Source organism: Taudactylus pleione, unplaced genomic scaffold, assembly GCF_031769625.1.
Source record: "Taudactylus pleione unplaced genomic scaffold, aTauple2 ptg000284l, whole genome shotgun sequence".
NCBI lineage: Eukaryota > Metazoa > Chordata > Amphibia > Anura > Myobatrachidae > Taudactylus > Taudactylus pleione.
The window spans coordinates 4,790,442-4,796,527 of NW_028284686.1; positions in this window are offsets into that span (position 1 = coordinate 4,790,442).

Consider the following 6,086-nt stretch of genomic DNA (forward strand, 5'->3'; position numbering starts at 1 on the left):
ACATCATCTTCTCCACATTTGTGGAAGCAACCTGCTACGCCTATCGCTGACAAGGTCCCCAGCTGCACTAAACACTCTTTCGGAGTACACACTAGAGGAGGGGCAACTCAGGTAAAATAGAGCCAGTTTGCACAGGGGCCTCCAAATTGCCTCTTTTTCCTGCCAGTACAGGTACCGACTGTCTGACATGCCTACTTGGATGCTGTTACCGATATAATCCTCCACCATTCTGTCAATGGTGACAGTATCATATGCAGTGACAGTAGACATGTCAGAAATTGTTGCCAAGTCCTTCAGTCCAGACCATATGTCCAAACTTGGTCCTGCCTGCCCTGCATCACCGCCAGCGGGTTGCTCAGGATACCTACATTTTTTCCTGGCAGCCCCAGTTGCGGGAGAAAATGAAGAAGGAGCTGTTGACATGTCACGTTCCGCTTCAGCTGACAGTGTTTTCACCAGCAGGTCTTTGCACCTCTGCAGGCTTGTGTCGGCCGGAAAGAGAGATACCACATAGGCTTTAAACCTAGGATCGAGCATGGTGGCCAAAATGTAGTGGTCTGATTTCAACAGATTGACCACCCTGGAATCCTGGCAAAGCAAATGAAGGGCTTCATCCACAAGTCCCACATACCGAGCGGAATCGCTCCGCCTTAGCTCCCCCTTCACTTTCTCCAGCTGCTTCTGCAAAAACCTGATGAGGGGAATGACCTGACTCAAGCTGGAAGTGTCTGAACTGACTTCACATGTGGCAAGTTCGAAGGGCTGGAGAACCTTGCACAACACGGAAATCATTCTCCACTGCGCTTGAGTCAGGTGCAAACCCCCTCCTTTGCCTAGGTGGATGTATAGGCTTGAATGGCCTTTTGCTGCTCCTCCATCCTCTGAAGCATATAGAGGGTTGAGTTCCACCGCGTCACAACCTCTTGCTTCAGGTGATGGCTGGGCAGGTTCAAGAGTGTTTGCTGGCATTCCAGTCTTCAGCACTCAGTCGCTGATTGGCGAAAGTAGCCAGAATTTTTTGGGCCACCCAAAGCATCTCCTGCATGCCCCTGTCGCTTTTCAGAAAATTCTGCACCACCAAGTTTATTGTGTGAGCAAAACATGGGACATGCTGGAATTTGCCCAGATGTAATGCCCGCACAATATTGGTGGTGTTGTCAGATATCACAAATCCCCAGGAGAGTCTAAGTGGGGTAAGCCACTGGGCGATGATTTCCCTCAGTTTCTCTAAGAGGTTGTCGGCGGTGTGCCTCTTACTGAAACCGGTGATACACAGCGTAGCCTGCCTTGGAACGAGCTGGCATTTCTGAGATGCTGCTACTGGTGACGCTGCTGTTGTTGCTGCGTAAGGTGATACATCTACCCAGTGGGCTGTCACAGTCATATAGTCCTTAGTCTGCCCTGTTCCACTTGCCCACATGTCCGTGGTTAAGTGGACATTGGGTACAACTGCATTTTTTAGGACACTGAGGACACTTTTTCTGATGTTTCTGTACATTATCGGTATCGCCTGCCTAGTGAAGTGGAATCTAGACGGGATTTGGAACCGGGGACACACTACCTCCATCAATTGTCTAAATCCCACTGCACTAATGGCTGAAACCGGACGCACGTCTAACACCAACATAGCAGTCAAGGCCTCAGTTATACGTTTTGCTTCAGGATGACTGCTGTTGTACTTCATCCTCCTCGCTAAGGACTGTTGGAGGGTCAATTGTTTAGTAAGAGTAGTGGTGTTTCTACTTCCTCTCTAGGATGATGAACGACTCCCAGCAGCAACAGCAGCAGCAGCAGCAGTAGGCGTAGCAATGCAGGATCCTCCGGAGGAATCCCGGATAGGAGAGTCAGTCATGCCAGTGACATGGCCTACTTCCGATCCTGACTAAGGAGGAAATTGACGAGGAGGGAGTTGACGGTGTGGTTTGCAGGCGCTTGGATACAACAGGAAAAAGTGATTTAGGTGTCCCTGGAATGCTTATGGTCTTAGCCAAAGTTTCTGAACTTGACAGTAACTTTTTATGAACTCGCTGCAGGTGACGTATAAGGGAGGATGTTTCTAGGTGGTTAATGTCCCTACCCCTACTTATTTCACCTTTACATATGGTACATATGGCAAGACAGTTGTCTGGATTTGGATAGAAATATTGCCAGACCAAAGAGGTGGAATGTTTGGTCTTCTGCCCAGGCATAACCGTGATTCATCCCACGGACAGCAACTGTTTCCCCCGGTGCCTGATTTAAACAAATCACATTACCATCAGAATCCTCCTCGCCAACTTCCTCCTCAGCGCCAGCTACACCAGTATCCTCATCCTGTTGTACTTCAACAGTGACATCTTCAATTTGCATATCAGCAAGTGGACTGTGGGTGCTCCTTTCAGCACTTGTAGGGGGCATGCAAATGGTGGAAAGAGCCACCTCTTCCCATCCAGTGCTGGGAAGGTCAGGCATCGCAACCACCATCACACTTGGACTCTCCTTGGGGATTTGTGATATCTTCTTAGAACGCACAGTTCTTCGCTGTGCTTTTGCCAGCTTAATTCGTTTGATATTTGTAGCGGGAGGAGGGCTTCCATCGTCATGTGAAGCTGAACCACTAGTCATGAACATAGGGAAAGACCTTAGCCGTTCCTTGCCACTCCGTGTCATAAATGGCATATTGACAAGTTTACGTTTCTCCTCAGATGATTTAAATGTTTTATTTAAGGTCATTTTCCTGAACTTTGCCATTTGGGATTGTATATGCCCTCTACTATGACATTGGGCATCGGCCTTGGCAGACGACTTTGATGGCATGTTATCGTCTATGTCATGACTAGTGGCAGCAGCTTCAGCACTAGTAAGAAGTGGTTCTTGATCTGTCCCTAATTTATTTTTCACACCCTTCCCTATAATAGTTTTCACACCCTTTTCACATTATTTTAGTATCACCTATAGTTATTACAGGGCAATTGGAGTAGAATTCGTAAAATTCTACTCCAACCCCTAAGTATCACTTATTTTTAGTAAAGCAGATCGCATTTCCCATAATTGTAATGGGAAATGTGATCTGACCATAGTTACTAAAAATAAATGTGAAAAAAATATCGGGGAAAGCCCTGTAATAATAAAGCCACCTGGAGGTGGCGTTATCCAGGGTCTCCCCCGGTTACCGGACTCCTGCTCTGCTCTAACGGGGATAGCAGAGCCGGGAGTCAGTCCCTGTAATCAGCTGTGTGGTCTAAACAGACCACAAGCTGATTACTGTAAAAAAAGAGAAAAAAAAATGAGTAAAAAAAAAAATTACTTACCTGACCCCAGGGACCAGTGGTCGGGCCTCTGGTGATGTCTCCCCTCTGGTCAGCTGGTCTCCCACAGTGCACTGCTGCCCGGTCATCAGGTGATCGGGCCCCAGTGCAGTATGGGAGATCACCTGACTGGAGGAATGGAGAACATCACCGGAGGCCCAGAGCATGCATGTAAGTGTAAGTAAGGGAGAGGGGGGTCGCGGGGGGGGGGGAGGGAGAGTCGCGGGGGTTCCGCGATCATGGGGGGTGGGGCTTAGCACCAGGGGGCAGGGCTTAGCACCGGGGGGGTAGCAGCGGCGACCGGTCGGCGCATGCGCGGGCACTTAATCACGGTATTTTTTGCGAAAATACCGTGATAAGGCTTCGAAGGGGATTAGCATGGACAGAGCTTTATCGCAAGCTCTGTCCCTGCAAGGGATTTGTAGTAAATCCCTGTGATATTGCCTGAATTCGCAATGCGAATTCACTCGGTAATATCACACTACAATCTGCATTACCAATGCGGATTGTAGTAAATAGAGCCCATAGTGTGAGTTGTTTTCATTTCTTAAAATATGATCATTTAGAATCTCTGCTATAAAACTATAATAAATCACATTGGAATATAATTCTAGGGTATCCAAGATAAATTTCAAAGAAGTTCTGCCCCTTATCCCTGCTCCTAATTGGTCATTAACGATTTGAAATCAGAGAACAACAAATCACTGTAAGATTTTGCAAATGAAAAAATGTAATAAAAGAAATCTCTGAACATAAAGTTAAGCGTGTTGTACATTCAGCATACTGAGCGCTCGCTCTGAATCAGGGCCGGCCTTCTGTTTTTTTAAGAGCGGCCTCCTGGCCGCTCGCATAGCTGTGGGTGACCACCCACAGCAATAGCGAGCGGCCATGAAGATGGTCGCGATGGTCAAGACCATCAAGACCATCGGGCTTGCAACGAGACCCTTGTGGTAGGGTCTCGTTGCCGCAAGCCCAAGAGTGCTTTCGGCTCAAACAGAGCCGAAAGCACTCCCACTGACATCATTTATGTCAATTAAATTGACATAAATAATATACAAACGATTAGAGAAGTGATGCTTGTATATTATTTATGTCAATTTAATTATTTTACATTTCATTAACACTTATTGATTTATCTTTACACATCTATCCTTTACACTTCACTATCTCCTTTTTTGCCCTTTTCGTGTGATGCCCTGGGGATGGTCCTTGGCTGGAATTTTTTTTGGGTGCCTTGCTTCTTGGACGTGAACCCCTTAATGTTAGGGACGCTGGTATAGAGGAGCCTTGACGTCGGCCCAGCGCTTATTCATATATTTGCAAATGTATGTAACCAATACCTCTGAATTTCTATTATTATGTAGGATTCAAATACTTTTGATTTAGCTGCAGTGTGCTGTAGTTCAGTGTAAACCCCGCCCTTTACAAGCACCTGTAGTATGTCATTATGCTGATTGAGCAACTACCATATTTTTTGCTTGCAGTTTGGAGAGGCATGAAGGGAGTCAGCATTAGGAGGAGGTGCTGATCCTTATAGTGCCATGTGGAGGTTTTTTGGGGTACCTCCAAGGTAAGGTAGCTCTCAGCTCATACATGTACTGTTATCATGCAGTACACCAATTTGTAATTATATGACCCAGCGTGGGTGCTACTATTATGTAGCAATAATTATTTTGCGGTGAGCGTTTGGGAGTGGGGCCCCCTGGGTTGTTCCGACTGGACCTTTCTCATGGCATCACCACTTACTTCACATAGAATATTTTTTCACTTCTCTAATCATTTGTATATCATTTATGTCATTTTAATTATTTTACATTTCATTAACACTTGATTTATCTTTACACATCTATCCTTTACACTTCACTATCACCTTTTTTGCCCTTTTCGTGTGATGCCCTGGGGATGGTCCTTGGCTGGAATTTTTTTTGGGTGCCTTGCTTCTTGGACGTGAACCCCTTAATGTTAGGGACGCTGGTATAGAGGAGCCTTGACGTTGGCCCATCGCTTATTCATATATTTGCAAATGTATGTAACCAATACCTCTGAATTTCTATTATTATGTAGGATTCAAGTATTTTTTATTTAGCTGCAGTGTGCTGGAGGGCAAATTCCTTTTTTCTGTAGTTCAATGTAAACCCCGCCCTTTACAAGCACCTGTAGTATGTCATTAAGCTGATTGAGCAACTACCATATTTTTTGCTTGAGGGTTCAGAGTTAACAAAGGGACAAATTGACAGGTTTTCATTGGTTCTTGCTTCTGGTCAATCTGGTCATTGGTCAGTTCATATGGTGTCATCAGGGGTATTGCTCAGTCTTCCAACGGTCACATTGTGTAGCTTCCCAAGGAAGAACTGGTTAAAACTGGCTACAACACTACATACTAGTAATAACATTCTATCCAATAACTCCCTATCATCCATAACTAGCGGACGCATGATGCGACTTCTTTGCCGATAGAAACGGATGTCTGCAAATAAACAGGGATTTAGTATGATACCAAACATGACATGTCCACTGTATTCTGAACCTTAGATCTCTTTTAAGTACAACTCACATCATAATTATTAGCTAACAATACCTTTAATAACTCTGGTTATTAACTATAATGTGTGGGAACCATTTTATATGTATGCGTTCGCATATGTGCGTCTGTGTATTGAAATAGCAAATGTGCGTCTATGTGTATGTACGAGAATATATACAGATGAGCGTCCATGTGTAAGTATGTACATACGAATATGAGCGTCCATGTGTATATATGTATATATATATGTGTGCGTTATGTCAGTGTATGTGTGT